This window comes from Rhincodon typus, chromosome 13 (genome assembly GCF_021869965.1).
Source record: "Rhincodon typus isolate 14 chromosome 13, sRhiTyp1.1, whole genome shotgun sequence".
Taxonomy (NCBI): domain Eukaryota; kingdom Metazoa; phylum Chordata; class Chondrichthyes; order Orectolobiformes; family Rhincodontidae; genus Rhincodon; species Rhincodon typus.
The window spans coordinates 37,973,996-37,992,196 of record NC_063344.1 but is presented as its reverse complement, the minus strand read 5'-3'; the positions used below and the strand labels follow the sequence as shown (position 1 = coordinate 37,992,196).

Genomic DNA, 18,201 nt, shown 5'->3' with positions numbered 1-18,201 from the left:
ACTCCAAACTAACACACAACCAAATTCTAAACAAGGTTTTACAACTGGCATGCATTGTCTGACCTAAAATGTCACCTTGTTTTTTACACTGATAAAACCTTTCATTCTTTCAGGACCATGACTTGAAAAGAATTTGAGGATTTACATATACATATTAATCAATTAAAACCTTCGAATTGATTAAAGATTTAACAGCATCTTAGATTTGTTTAGTAGATCCTCATCAATGGTGTGAAACTTTGATCTTTTACTTATAAATTCTGTGTCTGATACTACCTCTCTCACTAACACCTGAAGAAGGACTGAGGCTCTGAAAGCTTGTGTTTTCAAATAATGTGTTGAATATAAAAACCAAAAGAACTGTGGATGCTGTAAATCAGGAACAAAAACAAAGTTTCTGGAAAAGCTCAGCAGGTCTGGCAGCATCTGTGAAGGAGAAAACAGAGTTAACGTTTCGGGTCTGGTGATCCTTCCTCAGAATGTGTTGAATATAACCATGTGATTTCTGACTTTATCCACCCCAGTCCAATACCGACACCCTCACATCACGGCTACCCAGTCATGTCATTTAGAATTGCACATTAATATACTAACATCAGTTCCTGATGGGCACATTCCAACTATTGGCACCCAGGAAGTTACAACGGAAGCCACAGAAACACAAGGTGCTTCACAAGTTGCTTCACAAGAAGCACACTGGATGCTGAATATGGAACTTAAGTGAGTGGACAAATCCAAGGGTGACCTTTCAGTGTGCACCAGAAGGATATCCAGAATGATAGTAGTCTGTTGTCACTTGCATGACATAACACTGTTTTGCAGACAGGGGCTAGAGAAGGAGAAAAAGATGATTACTTTCCTTCTTATGAACGAAGAGGAGCCAGAGGTGTATCTCAAACCATTGGTTTCACTTCCAGGGATGCCCAGGGCAAGCAGATTATTTGAACCTCACCTAATCTAAGTGCAGCCACTTGGCACATCAATGCAGAACCCAGAGTGCAACACAATCCCAGAAGCCCCAGCACAAAGCAGTCCAGTAGCCAACAATCTTGTAGAGTGTGAATTGGTGCACAGCTGGGGTTTAAATTGGTAGCCAGGTCATGAGTGCTGGAAGCTCCTGGCACCAGTGAGCATGTTCACCTTTGCTGGGTTTAAGATTTTGTGATAACAGCATATGGAGACAGGATGCTGAATTAAGAGTGTGAGCAGCGGAGAATTGCAAGAGAAAAATTGTTAGGACTCACAGACAGAAGCCATCCATGAAGTTCACAAAGATTGACACTTAGCCAAAGTATGGGAAATATTCAGTCTAAAGCTTGTTACATTTATATTATGTATGGTATGTGATCTCTAGTCCATAATTTTTAATAACTATATGCTGAATGCTACTTTGCTGTTTTGCTTTTGTGTTTGATCTCACAACAATTTCCCAGTGTTAAAACATGGATATAGTGGAAAATAGTCTTGAAAACATTAGTTTACAGGATAATTTGCCTACTTTGTAATGTTTAGTCAGTATTGAATTTGGTTCATGTGTTCAAAAGAAGTCTTAAAATTTGAAAACATATCATACAAATTCTTTAAGTAGGTGACTAAAAATTCAAACCTTTTTTTCAAGTTATCAGTCTCTACATCCCATCATAACACCACATTATTGCTACCCTTCTGTCAAGTGGCTCTCAGCATTGAAGAAAGTGGTATTACAAGAGAGAAGACAAGCATGGGTATCAGTGAGATCAATGGATTGTTGGCTACTGGACTGCTTTGTGCTGGGGCTTCTGGGATTGTGTTGCACTCTGGGTTCTGCATTGATGTGCCAAGTGGCTGCACTTAGATTAGGTGAGGTTCAAATAATCTGCTTGTCCTGGGCATCCCTGGAAGTGAAACCAATGGTTTGAGATACACCTCTGGCTCCTCTTCGTTCATAAGAAGGAAAGTAATCATCTTTTTCTTCCTCCTCTAGCCCCTGTCTGCAAAACAGTGTTATGTCATGCAAGTGACAACAGACTACTATCATTCTGGATATCCTTCTGGTGCACACTGAAAGGTCACCCTTGGATTTGTCCACTCACTTAAGTTCCATATTCAGCATCCAGTGTGCTTCTTGTGAAGCAACTTGTGAAGCACCTTGTGTTTCTGTGGCTTCTGTTGTAACTTCCTGGGTGCCAATAGTTGGAATGTGCCCATGTGGCATCAGCCATGCCCTTAGAGGGTAGTCCTTATCTCCAAGTGTTAAACCCTTTGTTTATGCATGATAATCTTTCAGTGGTCACATACCTGGTGAAGATTATTGGAATGGAATCTGTTTTGATTGTTGGATATTGCTTGGTGATGTCAGCCTGTCTTGATCACTGCATGTGTGCAGTCTGTGAAGCTGTGAAAATTCGACCAGAACTGCAAATCCAAGGACCTTCCCTCATTCTTACCAGCTTCCTTGTATTGAAGTGGAAAGAAGTGGTTGCTTTACAGAGCATGGAATTCTTCAGCTTGGAATTGTGCATATGAACAACAGACCGTAAGATTCAACAGATATCACATGAAGCTCCCTGAAGAAGCTAGAGGAAATGAATTGCTGTGGTAATCTTTGCCACCACTGGCAATGCATGTCCACCTTGTTTATTAGGAATGAGATCTTCTTCTAGAAGACTGCACATTGTTAGTGGTGACCTGACGTGAAGGTCTGAGCTTCACAACTCACTTTTGCTCAACCATGTCCTGAAAGTTAATCTTATTATGTATTCTATGCTAGGAGTGTCAACACTGTGACCATTAGCACTGTGAAGCCTCAGGGACCTGAGGACCAGGCAGCTGGGACTTCTCCTCATGTGCTGCTCCTTTTGTTCCTTTTTACAGTCCAAGGTAGCAGTTTGCATAAATGGCTTCCTCCCTGTTGTTAAGGCTAGTGGGCAAGTACAGACCAAAACAAAGAAAAACCCTGCAAATGTTTACAACATGTTGAGCATCACCTCTGAAGCAGTCATAGCACAGTCTCAGAACAAGTACAGCATCAAAGGTCTGCAGACCTGGAAATCTGAAATAAAACCAGAAAATGCTGGAAATACTTAGTGTCTGTGGAGAAAGAAACTGTGTCAAAAGTTCAGGTATGTGATCTTTACAAGTGCTGCAAGCAAAAGCCTTTCACTCAGGTAAAATAAAAGTTGCCATATTGTTATTTTCAAAAGCTTTCTAGCCTGTCAGTTACTCACCCTGCCAAACCATGCAGTCCTTTTTTCTTATTGAACTGATGAATTCCAGGAAGCCTAGGAAACTTGTGAGTCAGAATCCACAGTTAGATGAGCAGTCAACTCTATGTAGTAACAGAAGCATCACAGAGCTTCCCTATAGTTCTGGAATGAGTTCAATAATGGCATCCCAATATGTTGGCAATTTTTGACGTTTTAACTTATTGCATATATCGACATGAACTCATTCTGACAGATTAAAGTTTATTTATGAAGAGTACATAAGCTCACAAGTAATAAAGTCTTTTCAAGAATAAATTGGTGTTCTAGCTAGTTAATTAACTTCTCAGGGCTTATACTCAATTAATAGCGAGTTCAAATTTTTCTTAAGAATCAAATCAATCCACTTGTGTGTGAAAATATTCACAAACTAGAACATAAAGTCTGTTAATATAATCATTGATGTACTGAATGTTTATTAAGATGATTTACGTTTTCTCTATACTTGGTGTGGGAACCTTGAGTAGTCCAGTACATTTATCTCTCGCTGGGTTCAAATAACACTAAGTCTGTTTCTCTGTCTCAGCTCCCTTGATTGTTCACGTTTCAGTTGTATGAAGGGTGACTATTGTACCAGTTGAGTGCATCCAACATGTGCTGCTAGGTAGAAAAATCCAGAATTTTGACCGAGTGACAACGAAAAAGTGGTGATATGTCTTCAACTCAGAATGGTGTGTGGATTTGGATTGGTAACCGGTGTGTGGTCAGGAAGGAGAGATTACATTGGGACTGAGACACAACCCAAGTGAACATAAAGTTTAGGGTATTTGGAGGCAGCATGGGAATTTTGGTGCAGAGGGGAAGAGATACTTTTTGCTTATTTTTTTATGGCTCATTGTTTGTAAGGTTTTTTTACTAGGACAAATTGAAGCCCAGGATCAGTAGTCCAGCACAAACAAGTAACATCACAGGCATATTGTAAGTTCGTTGGTGATACCTACTAATTTGACTATCTCTTCCAGATCTTTTAGATTGAAGGTAAATAAGGAAAATATTTACAGATTACAAACTAAAAGACCAGTCATAATTTTTTAAAAGTCAAATTAATTACTAAGTAATTAAAATAAGATATGCTGGGCCAGGCAATGTGTTGTAACTGCATGATGTGGGAGCTGGTGGACCTCATTGTGGTTCATAGAGACCACATCTTTAGCAAGTGTTGGTTACTTGATCAACTCCAGCTCAGAGTTGATAAGCCAGAGTCTGAGCTTTGAACATTGTAACACATCATGAAGGGGTGAGTTAACCAGACATTGTGTTTCAGGAGGCATCCACACCCCTTTGATTAACTACATTGAATTTAGTCAATGGTCAGGGACAGGAATCTTTGAATAAGGCAGGTAGAGGGATCCAGGAGGTAATGCTGAAGGAGCCTCAGCTCTTGAGTTTGTCTCACAGGTATGAGCTTCTTGCTCCCAGTGTTGATGAGAGTGGGGGCTGTAGTGAGGATGAACAAACTAACCATAGCACCTTGATACATGGAGCCATTCAAGAAGGGGAGAAAAGAGAAATGTAGTTGTGAACAGGGTTAGTATAGTCAGTGGGAATGGACACAGTTGCCTGACCAGGATCAAGAGTCCCAAAGGCTATGTTGCCTGCCTGCAGTTTGGGTTCAGTATATCTCATCTGGGCTGCAGAGGAACTTGAAGTGGGAGGGGAAAGATCCTCTTGTCATGATCCATGCAGGTACAAATGATATAGAGACAAAGAGTAAAGAGGTTCTGCTGAGGGAATATGAACAGCTAGGAGCTAAATTGAAAACCAAAACCAAAAAGATAATAATCACTGGATTACTATCTGATCCACAATGAAATTGGCACAGAGTCAACAAGATTAAAGAGGTAAAAGATTGGTTCAAACATTGGTGTGGGAGAAATGAGTTCAAATTCATGAGACATTGGCAACAGTACTGGGGAAGGAGGGAGCTGTTCCGATGGGATGGGCTCCACCTGAATCATGCTGGGGCTAGAGTCCTGGTGAATGACAAAACTAGAGGTGTGAATAGGGCTTTAAAGTAAATAGTGTAATGTGGAGTGGTTCAGTTGCACAGAAAATTATGGAAAATGTTATGGGAGACTGCACTCAGCAGAGGTTATTAAAGTTGCCTGAACACGAATTAGGAGAGAGAGTATGGAAAGGCTTGGGAATCTAACTTCAGGCACAGAAGGTGAAGGGACAATTATGAAAAGGGAGGGGGGCAGACAATGCAGTACAGAGGGTGTTGTACTTAAAGGCACATAGTGTACAAAACAAGGTAAATGAGCTTGTAGCGCAGATTAAAATTGGTGGGTACAATGTTGTGGGTATCACAGAAAGATGGCTGCAAGGGGATTAGGTCTGGGAACTAAATATCCAAGGATACCTATTCTATCAAAAGGACAGGCAGATGGGCAGAGGTTCGAGGTTGCCTTGTTAGTAAGAAATGAAACTAAATTGATAGCAAGAAGTGGTATAGTGTCCAAAAGCATAGAAGTCTGTATGGGTAGAGTTGAGAACTGCGAAGGATAAATGACCCTGATGGGAGCTATGTACAGGCCTTCTAGAAGTAGCCAGGGCAGAAAATAAATCAAGGGATAGAAAAGGGATGTAAGAAAGGCACTGTTACAATAATCATAAGGGATTTCAATATGCAAGTGGACTGAGAAAATCAGGTTGGTAGTGGATGTCAAGAAAATAAATTTATGGAATGTCTATGAGATGTTTATTGAGCAGCTTGTGGTAGAGCCCACTAGGGAACAGGGAATTCTGGATTTTATGACTGTCTTATAACATTTACTTGATGAGGGAGCTTAAGGTGAAGGAAGCCCTAGGGTGCAGTGACCATACTATGATAGAATTCACCCTGCAGTTTGAGGGGGAGAAGCTGGAATCAGATGTAAAGGTATCACATTTGAGTAAAGATAACTACAAAGACAAAAGGGAGGAGCTGGCCAGAGTTGATTGGAAGGGAAGCCGAGCAGAGAAGACAATGGAGCAGCGATGACAAGTATTTCTAGGAGTAATCCTCAACTCTACCCACACAGATTCTACACCATTTGACCCTACTTCATTTTGAGCAGGGGTGACTGATGAATTCATACTCAAAACCAACAAAATGCCAAGGAAAATTCAATCAGGGGACAGGGAACCATTGAGAGATAGTTCATCTCTGTAAGTAGAGTTAAAAAAATCAGTATGGAGTTGTTTCTCTAATTACTGGCTACTTCTCACCTGTGCTTACTTATGGTTCACCAGTCAGACTATCATGGGTAAAATGGGACAGAAACAGCCTGTCATTAGAGGAGCAGGAAGGAAAATGACTGGTGGTAGAGAAGCAATTGCCATGGCAATCAGACCGACCTTTGCCAAAGGCTAAGACTTTTGCTGAAGCCTTTGATTTGATTTGATTTGAATTATTATTGTCATATCTACCTAGATACAGTGAAAAGTTTTGTTTTGCATGCAGTGCAGGCAGATCATACCATACAAATTGCATTAGGGTAATAGAACAGAGTGAAGAATACAATGTTGCGGCTGCAACAAAGGTGCACAAAGATTGAGCTCAACAATTAAATTTAAAATTTGAGAGGGCCATTTGGAAGTCTGGTAACAGTGGAGAAGAAGCTGTTTTTGAATCTATTGGTGCGTGAGTCTGGGGCTTTTGCTGCAGGCTGTCTTTTGCCAGGGCTAAAGGCCATCTCATTTGCCGAGTGCTGGTGCTTTTTGCTGGAGGCTGGGTGTTGTCTGTCAGTCCCATCTTGGGAGAGGGACAGTGGCCGGGTGAGAAAACAGCTACAAGAGAGACGTGGCAATAAAGAGGCATAAAAGGATTTTGGGGGAGGAAGGGGTGCAAGAGGAGTCAGGGAGAAGGAGGCTATAAAAATGGAATGCTTGGAGAAGGCTGCAAGAGGACATGGGACAGGCTGAGGTTGCAAGAAGTGTGTGAGAGGGAGAGGCTGCAAAGAAGTTTCAAATCTGTCAACGAAAGAACTCAGCTAACTAGGAGTCAGGGAAGTTGAAATCGCGAAGATAATGTATCCCTTGCAAACAGATGTGAAATCTCGCATTTTGGGCTGCAAAATGTGAGGAGTATCTTTTGTGAAAAGATGTCACGGATGCAATGAACAATGTGTCAGTTGTTAAATTTGAATCTGAGATTGAGATCTAAGATGCAGATAAAATGTAAATGGCCTTGATGAAATGTTCTCTGCTTTGAGCATATGCAATGGGAAATAACTCCGCAAAGGCCGGTATCCGGTCACCAAGTCACACTTTATTTACACATGGAGAGTCCTTGATACTAATCCAACTTCCTCAGAGCCAGCTCTCAGAGTGAGCAAAACCTCTGTAACTCCTGTTTATATTTGTCAGCCAGGCATCCCTGATTGGGGCTGTTAATCTGGTCCAATCAGGGAACTCACATTCTATGAGGTCCACCTGGCTAACCTCATTACAATCACTACACATTGAAAAGCATTAGCTGTGACTAGCCAACCAGTGTAGAAGAGTAGGTATGTTATTTTCAAAAAATAGAAGTTGTTGTTAACTTATGTCAGCTGTTTTGTGCCAATTTAAATACTGTAGTTTGGGATTAGGCCTTAGATTTGATGGAATATTAATCATTATTGAGGATATTGATGACATTCTTTTCTGCTTGTGTGAGTCCAAATACCTCAAATGTCACACAAATACAAAAGGCTTTAATACAATGTGATTGCATCACCTAATAAATCAGTGAAAATGTGAAAGAAGCCCATAGGAATTAGAAAAGTGGTCAAGTAAATCTAAAGAAGACACTTCAAAAAAATTTTGTACACTGGTTTTGAGGGATTTAGATCACACTATACCATTGCCAAATGATTGTTCCTGTTATTGATAGTGATAATTGTTGAATTTAGCAGATTTGATCTGAAAATGCTTCAGCAATCAAAACTCTTTTTCCACTGACTATTCTGTTTTGGATTGGGATTATAAATCACACCTTCTGACCTATAACCATTTGCCAAATCTCATTTTGATTGGAATGTAATCTAAGATTAAAAGATATGTAAAGATTGTAGATATCTTGACTTATCATTATGTGTTTTTCATTTTGCCTGACTTTTCAATCTAAATATTCCCTTCCATTTTGAGAACAATTTATTAAAATAAATGAGCTCTAGTCCAATTACATAATAAAATTGTGACAGAATTCTTCTGTGTTAAAAGTCCAAAATTTATGAAATATCCATTTTCAATCTTCCCATATCTATAGTATGCTTTATTCCAAATTATGTATAAAAGATGAAAGAATTTATGCAGCGATACTTTTTTTCAAACATGTAATTGCAAAAAGGCTTAGTGTAATCTAAAGTAAAATTTTTAGAATATTGACATTTTAGTTATGATGCTTGTCAAAATAATTGAGAATTTTGTCATCAAAAAAGCACTTTCTGTTTGTGTATAATGTGCTGAAAAATATTGTGCTGTGTTTGTCTTTTATGGCTGCAACATGACTCCTGTAGCCCACAATGAACCATAAATTCAAAATGAATCTTCTGTTCAACAAAAATATCTGTAATTGACCAGAGAAGCAAAATGAAAAAAATGTCTTCCGTTGATGTTTACATCAATAAATTAGTACAATAACATTGTTGGAAATGCTTAATATACAACATTATAATATCTGTAGAAATTAAATTTCCAAAATTATTACAAGTTACAATTAAATGTGTACTGTGAAATATGTGTCTAATTACTTTATCCTTAAACCAATCTGTATATAGTAGAGTCATAGAATCATAGAGCATGGAAACAGTCCATTTGATCCAATAAGTCCATGCCAAACATAATCCCAAACTAAACTAATCCCACCTGCCTGCTCCTGGCCCATTTCCCTCCAAACCTTTCCTATTCATGTGCTTATCTAAAAGTCTTTTAAACATTGTAAGTGTGCCCGCATACACTACTTCCTCAGGAAGTTTAGTCCACATGCGAACAAGTGTAAAGAAATTGCTCCTCATTTTTTTTTAAATTTCTCTCCTCTCACTCAAAAATATACACCTGGTCTTGAAATTCCCCATCCTAGAGAAAAGACACCTACCATTCACCTTATCTAAACCCGTCATTATTTTATAAACCTCTATAAGGTCACCTCTCAACATCTGGTTCTGTTCAATGCAGTTACTCTATGCAAATTCCGTTTATACACAAAGGTAAAATGCATCTGTGCATAATATATAGTGATAATATTATTTCCTAAAAATCAATCCACACCATAGTCAGTCATTTTATGCAGTGCAGATGTTGAACACTTAACAGGCAAATTGGAGCAAGAGTAAGCCACTTGATCCCTTAATCTTATTCCATAATTCAATAAGACAATTCAATAAAACAAAATAACTGTGGATGCTGGAAGTCTGAAATAAAAAGCATAAATTGCTGGAAACCCAGCAGGTCTGGCAGCATCTGTGGAGAGATAGCAGAGTTAACATTTCGGGTCTGGTAACCCTTCTTCAGATAATTGCTGCTCTGATTATCCCACATTCCTTGCTTGTGAAGAATCTATCTATCTCTATCTTAAAAGATTCAAAAACTCTGCTTCCACAGCCTTTTGCCGAAAAGAGTTCCAAAGACTCACAACCCTCTGAGAGTAAACATTTCCTCTTATCTCTTTCTTAAATAGGTGATCCTTTATTTTTAAACAGTGACTCCTAGTTATTGAATCACCTATAAGAAGAAACATCCTTCCCAAATGGACACTGTCAAGACCCCACAGGATTGTATGTGTTTCAAGAAGGTCATCTCTTGTCCTTCTAAACCCCAATGAATACCAGCCTAGCCTATCAACCTTTTCTCATAACCAGAGTAAAACATTCCCTGAATTTCTTCTAACATATTTAGATCTTTCCCTAAATGACGAAATCAGTACATGTACTCTACTCAGCACTAGTCTCACCACTGCCTTGTACAATGGAAACATGGCTATACTATTTTTGTATTAAATTTCCCTTGTGATAAACAGTAACATTCTATTACCTTTGCTAATTACTTGCTGTACCTGCATAACAACCTTGTCTGATTCATGCACTCGCACATTCAGCTTCCTCTATATCTCAGAGTTATCCAATCTTTCCTTCTACCACTTACATACGCCATTTACATAATATAATCATTTTTAATCTTCTTACTAAAATGAGCAATTCCACATTTTGCAACATTTTACATTGTTAGGTTTTTGCTAATGCACACTATATATCTATATATCTTTGTAGTCTCCTTATACCTTCTTCACAAGTTACTTCCCTACCTATCTTTCTTTCATTAGCAAATTTAGGCACCATTCCTCTGGTCCCTTTATCCAAGTCATTTATATAATTGGTAAAAATGATGTGGCCCAAGCACTAATCCCTGTCACACACCACTTGTTACATCTTGCCAACCAGAAAATCACCCATTTATGCCTATTCTCTGTTTTCTGTTGGTTAGCCAATCTTCTATCCAACTCCATATGTACTCATCTACATCACAGGTTTTTAATATCTTTTATAATGCCACCTTATCAAATTCATTTTGGAAATCTAGGTATGGTACTCCATCATTTCTACTTTTTCTACAACACATGTTGCATCTCCAGTTGGGCACACTTTCCATAATAGTGCTTCCTGTAATGTTTTCTGTCATGGTTCCCCAGCATACTATTTCCATCATATTTGTCTGCCATTTCTGACTGATACACTTAAACTTATTGACTTACTATACATAGCTCAAATTGCATTCTTCCAGTTCTAATCGATGAAGCTAGGTGTTATTATAGTATCAAATGCCTAAGTACTGTAAAACTTGGACTTTCCCCTTAATGCTCCTTTTTACTGCTTGTCCCTGCTCCTTATTTCTGCCTTATACACACATCAAGTGCTAAGGTCATCTTCTTGTGTCTTTTTGCTGTCTTTTATAATCCTACTCACTGATTGCCAATACTACTTTCATGCTGTCGTCAAATTCTGAGGCTGTGCTCCTTATACCCATCCAAATTTTTATACCTACTGGGAATTAAAGGTGAACCCAGCATTGATCTAGAAATAGAAAAATTCCAATTCCACCTTGGTATGACTATTCACTCTGATCTAATTATTTGTGTTCTTGTTTTCAATTAATTTTCTATCCATGTTTATATATCTTTTATTGTTCCATACGCTTGAATGTAATGAGCATCCCTGAGGTACCTAACAAAATATATTCAGGAAATTCAAATGCATTGTTATTACTGTATTTCCATTACTCAGGTTAGCACAGCTCATTAAATTAGTTACATTTTCAAAACACAATATGCCTTTGACAAATTTATAAGCTACACCTCTTAATCTATCCTATACTTACTTCTTGGACAGACATATTAAATTAGGAAAGTCCCACCCACATAGTTAGCATCCAAAAATAATACAGTTATAGTCTTAGATTAGGAAAGACAAAATTAAGCATCTTCTATTTGCAAGGCAGTACCCCACCTTTGAAGTACTTGAATAAAGGGAAAATATTGTAGATGCTGGATTTCTGAAACAAATACAGAGAATGCTGTAAAACTAAGCAAATCTGGCAGCATCTATGGAGAGATAAGTTCTGAAGAAGAGTCAAACTGGAATCAAAACGTTAATTCTGTTTCTTTCTCCACAGATGCTGCCAGACCTGATGAGTTTCTCCAATATTCTCAGTGTGTGTTTTTGAAAGTATGCTCTTGTGGGTGTTAAGATAGGACAGAATTTGTTGCAAAACTGTTTTTCCAATACGTTTTGCTTCTGAAATTCAAAGTTACAAAACCAAATTATTGAATGATTCAAACATTTAAAAGTCACAAAAATTGACATTTATATGTCAGGAACATATTTTTTTTTTCAAATACCTTGTCAACACTAGCCATCTAGGCCACAGATGAAAAAATATACTTTGGCAATTTATGAAAGGCTTCCCGTAGAACTGTTCTTGTGAAAGGCGAACAACTTTGAGAGAAAATAAGGAAAAAAAAATGTTTCAAGGAAGAATATTAGTTATTTTCTATAAAAGAAGAAATGTTGTTTTACAAACTTCATTCATTTCTTCCGATCTGTTCAGAAATTATTCAAGTCTAACCTGAGAAAATTCAGTTATACATGTGTTTCAATTAGACTGCAGCTGATACAGAATGCACTTCTAACTTTACTAGACTTCCTTTTGTCCACTAAATTAATTACATCATCAAAATACAAATGAGAAACAAAACAAAAGTCCCAGTGTATATTGCAGTTGTCATCATCGCACTTCTGTTGTGATACCTGTAGCGTGTATAATACATAAGAGTGCTGGAGAAATTTAGTTAGCAAAGTCTCCATCATGTCCTCTGGAATCAATGTGAAGAACAAGGGGTCCTTTTCGAAATCTGTTCCACAATCATTCAGGAAAAAGTCCTGTAAATCAACTTTAATGAACTGGACGCTGTCACTGAATGGCCAGTAAGTGTTTCCCTCCACTGCCATACCCCGTTTTCTCAATGCTTAAATGGTCAGTATTTCAGGCAAGGACAAGGATAACATTACAAAGACGGTCTAATGCTCTTGTTGAAGTGCAGTAACTTAATGTCTGGGAGGGGCTTCCTACCAATTGTTCGGAATAGTGACAATTTGTCTTCCAAGCTGTATCAAAGCATCTTTTAGCTTAAGCAAAGCAGTGGCAGAGACTGAAAGAAAAAATTAAGTGAATCCTATACTCTGGACCTGATAATATCATGGAACATCCTGCCCAATGTGTTCAAAGATCACACGCAGAGTTACCTGTTCAGTCACATGAAGACACATGGCAGAAAAGATAACTTTAACCTTGAGTAGGCATCTTCCTCAAATTGAAAAATAGCTGACCTTGATGAGAATTGTGCAGATTTTATAGCTGTATACAAGTTTAATTAGAAGTGTAGAAGCATAAGGAGGACATTGGCTGGCCTGTAGTATGTTGAACTGACATATATTTCTCGATTTGCAAAACGTCAGCAAGTTCCTAGTATCAAAAATGTCTGAGTGGAAGTTTCGTTATTTACTGTACAGGAAATTGCATTCTCCTGCAGCAGGCAAAAAGAGTAGGCAACATCCTTCTCTTTGCAAATATTTCTGCAACCAATTCAGCTAGGAACAGAATGATCTGCTTCTCAAACCAACAGGAAAGCCAGATGGAATGAATAACAGGAGCATCCAAAATCGTATTTCTTTTGATGTACCAAACTTGAAATTTCCAATCGAGTTATTCTAGGCTGACATTCTTATTTTTCCAGACTTCAACAGTTACATTATTTCTTACTTTTCCCTGATTTATCCAGTGCTTATCCAAACTTGGAAAGTCATGTGGCACAGTGTGTAGCATCCGTGCATTTATACCAGAAGTTCTGTGTTTGCGTCCCACATCAGGAATTGATGGTCATGAAAGGTTTTTTTTATTTATTCATTCACAGGATGAGGACATCGCTGACCAAGCAGCATTTATAGCCCATCCCTAATTGCCCAGAGGGCAGTTCAGAGTCAACCACGTTGCTGTGGGTCTGGAGTCACATGTAGGCCAGACCAGGTACGGATGGCAGTTTCCTCCTCTAAAGGACATTAGTGAACCAGATGGGTTTTTTCGACAATTGATAATAGATTCATGATCATCATTAGATTCTTAATTCCAGATATTTTATTTAATTCAAATTCCACCATCTGTCCTGGCGGGAGTTGAACCCAGGTCCCCAGGATGTTATCTGGGTCTCTGGATTAACAGTCCAGTGATAATACCACAAGGCCATTGCCTCCCCCTTGTGCATTTATAACACATGCCAATGGGAGGTGGTAAGAATGGGGGAGATTCCGAGTCAACCATGAGATGGAAATAATGTCAGATTATTGTCTTTCACTATCCATGACTCCATTACATACAGCATGCATGTAAAATTGTATGTTGTCAAAACAAACTCAACTTCCAAAGTAAACTGTAACACACCATGACCATATCAGTACTGAATCATAATTTTTGTTTTTTGTCCATATTTTCTTTGTTGTATTTTGTCTGTCATTTATTGATTCCTTTGTTTCTTAATATTCCAACGATTCCAATTATTCCATTGCTGCTCATGCCAGACCTTTTCTTTTAGTGAGTTTTTCTTCTCCTTTTTCTTTATTTTCCTTTCAGCCGTGGTGCAGTTGCCGCTAATTCATAAGATTCCAGATTCAAGTTTCATTCCATGGCTTGAGTACAAAACACAAATCTGACACTCAAGTGCAGTTCTGAGGGAGCACTATACTGTTAGACATGCAATTTTTCCAATGAGATGCACATAAGAGCAGGGCAGTTCTCCCTGGTGTTCTGGTCAATATTTACCTCTCAATTAATGTCACAAAAACAGAATTGCTACATAAATACAAGTCTTTCTTATTTTTCCATTCCCCTATCGAAGTCAATCGAGTCAATCGAAGTCAATGGGAGTCAGTCGAACCCCATAAGTTGTAATATTTTGTCTCATGGTCTGAGATTTACTTCTCCCTATCCTGGTACAAACTTATAAACTTTCCAGTTTCTGTCTCTCTCAAACAATTATAATTGTTTTTCATGATGTATAAGAAAATTGTCAAAATTTGCATTATATTGTATCTGTTCATAAGCTATATTTGTCTTTTATTATTCAACTTTTTCAGCAATTTCTATTTGTTTCAAAAACTTGCGAAAGGAGTGCTACTATATAATTGCACATTGCTCCAAGGACAGTTTCAGGTAACCCTACACTAGACTGACAGAACACTAACTTATAACGTTGCATTCAATCGTCTTCAATGGTCTTGCTGAAACTGTTCAGTTTTATGGTTAAACTGCAACTTCATTATTTCCTGTAAATACTGGAACATTAATGTATCGCTCAACTCTAAATTGAATCAACAGAAACAATTATGAGTGTCAGAGGACACTCATAAAGACTGACTCAATAAGCCTGGTGTCTTTAGAAATGCTTATTTCCTTAATATGATATATTTTATTTATATCTTTCCCTCATCTAACAACCCATCGGGCAGACAATGCATCTACTTATGTCTGTTTCGATCACGAGATTTCCTTGGAACATGTCTCCAGCCTGTCGCCTGAGGCTCTTGTGGCACCATCACATAAAGCATGTCTGACCTATAGACTTTTCCACTCTTATACCAGACCAATCGGAAGAATTTACAGGTTGAATGCCAACCTGTTTAGCCACAATCTCGGTGCACCTTCAGTGGCCATCAAGTCTTAAGTGGGATTTGAATCCAGTTCCTCTGGTTCACAGTAGAGACGCAGCCCACTGCATTACAAAACTTCCTTAACAAGGTAATGTAACCTGAAATATGTCCGATTAGCAGAACAATTTGGTAGAGAATTATAAATCATATTTTAAGGTATATTTCACAAAGTGTTTTGTTACATTGAAGGCGATTGACAGCTGGAAGGACTTGTCAGGAAAGGTGTTTAGTTCAGGTCCCTGGATACTGAATAGAACGGTGATGAGGAGAAAGTAGGGTGGAGACCAGGTACAGTTTGAACCCTTCTTGTTCAATCCAATTTCTATAGAATTTAGACCAGCATGTTGAATCGGTAAATGAAAATGTACAGGATAGAAACCACGTTGGAACGCGGAAACTCCACACGTATAATTGTCAAGTCCACGAAGAATACGTCCTAACCTAAAAACAACTTTGTACTTGCTAAGCTGTCCTAGCTACAAAATACAGTGAACATACATTGAAAAGCAGTCGTTTGCTGGAGGTTTCTCAATGCCAGTGGCAGATTATTGCTATAATACAATCAAAATGTTTAACTGAATGTATTCCAGCTTTGTAATTTGACAAAAAAAGTTTGAATTTTCAAAATTGAAAAGTAGTCTCCGGAAAAATGATACATTGGCAAAGACAGAACGGGTTTCACAGATCACTGATGTTTGACGAATTTCGGATATATCTTTTCAAATGGATTGCGAAACGGAAATAACGTGTAAACAGCAAGCAGCAGTTGATAATAATAGTCTCAAATTTTATAGATTTAGGTTGGGGCAGTAAATGCACCCATTAAATTGTTCGAATCTCGGGTGTTAAAGTTGCAAAGGAAAAACGCGATTCCGAGAAATCTGAAACAAAAACGGAAAATGGTAGCAATTACATAGTTTGTCAGTTAGCAAATGTCAAATTCTGGTTATCGAGGTTTTTTTTTAAAACCAGAATTCCAAATAGAATACAGTCTGCAAGACATGAATGTTTTCGGTGTCACTGGGAATTATATACATAGCGAAAACGAAATAGCTTACTACAAATTGATAGGATTTGATAAAGTTGACAACAGGCTGGGCTGCATGCAACCCCAAGTGATATTTTACGATGCAAATAATCACGATTATAAACATCACATATATCAATATACTCACAAACTAGGTACCCGATGATTTTATTTCATCCGAATATTTCGACATGCTTTGTCGTTTGACAATAGAGGACTATTGTCCCAATATGCTGAAAATGCACGGCAAATAAACCGAGGTCTGAAAAGATGGGAAGGTTATATTTCTGAAATATGATAACAAGGTTTGCTATGTATTTCCGGTATTGTTTTTATTTCAGATTAGCGAGTTTTGCACTTCTGTCATCTGTACTGTTTGGATGTCATACATGCATTTTAATTCGAAATGTGAATAATGTTACGGGCGAACTAAGGAAAATATTAGCATATATTGATGCACTAGGGATATATGTATCTGTGGTCCGGTCAACTTGTGCCCTTCAGGTGACTTCATGGGGCTTTAAGTTAATTCCTTTTGAGGATTTAAAGGTCTACAGTGATTGAAAGTGTTAGCGTGTAAAGGAATGGCCATGATTGTGGTGGGCTGACCACAGACCACACTCTGATGGTGTGTGTATTTGCTGCTGAAGCCCATGCCGCTCACTCCAGGGTTCAAGCTGCCAGAGCTGCAGACCCCGACCACCGCACTACGTAATGCCTCAATCCCCATGGTAACCACCAATCAACTGGAAGCTTCAATGTCCAAGGGAATCCATCTGTCTATCAAAAGTAGCAGTTTCAAGCAAAAGAAGTTCACATCTAAACTATAATAACTGACGTGCATGTCATTAGTTTAAAGTTCCTAGAATTTAGCTTTCTGCTTTAAATCTCAACTGTCTTCCATTTCCCAAAGGTAGGCCAACACTATGCCTTCAGCTGGGGTTTGCATTCCTAATTGTGAAGAACCACGAAAAACACACAAGCATATCATAATAAATGTTACTTATTTATATTATAATTGCTACTTTTACTGTATAACAGTTGTCTTGTTTGTGAATCTGCCTTTTCCACCTCCAGTCTACTCTTGAGCTGCTTTCGGGCCAGAAGACTTTCTATCTGGTGGAGGGGATAGCCTGAATATTTCGGTGTCTGGAAACAATTTGAATAATTTGTGAACAAACGGAAACGATTGTTCAATTGTAGATGATAGTATTAGTGCTGAATGCGGCTTTTTTTTTGTTTGGATCTGTAGTTAAGTGTTTTTGTGGCGAGGTGGGTGGTGTGAGATTCACATCCCCCCCTCCCTACACCGCCTTTGGCAGGTCTCCGTTGCCAGGGTGCCGGGTTCTGGGTGTGGTCGGAGAGAGCGAGCGAGCGGGCGGGCCGCTGTGCCGCGGTTATTGACTAACGGTGCAGCAGGAGCGGTTAGTAACAGCTCAGAGCTGCTGTTATCACCAAGGGACAGACAATCAGAACCTAAGGCCATGATTCGACACTAAGAGGCGATTCGGAGAATAGCGACAGGAAATCCCGGCACGATATTGGCGAGTGCGGAGGGCCGGAGCCGCGGCCACCCATTCTCAGGTCAGATACTGCTGGGCTCTGCCGACACCGTTTCCCGTCCCCACTTCCCGATATCCCACCCACCCCCAACCTTGGCATCCTCACACCCTCTTCCTATACCACCCCTCCCCTGACCCAGGCATTCCCCCAC

General features: G+C 38.8%; 1 protein-coding gene across 1 annotated transcript in view; it reads left to right on the top strand.

The window, feature by feature from the left end:
* Positions 1-17,841: 17,841 nt before the first annotated feature.
* The window catches only part of LOC109918685 (guanine nucleotide-binding protein G(I)/G(S)/G(T) subunit beta-1), a 56,031-nt gene continuing 55,671 nt past the window's right edge, over positions 17,842-18,201 (top strand). Inside the window, exon 1 of the mRNA XM_020518620.2 lies at positions 17,842-18,071. The gene's annotated coding sequence lies outside the window, so the exon portion shown is untranslated. The remainder of the gene's footprint in view (positions 18,072-18,201) is intronic.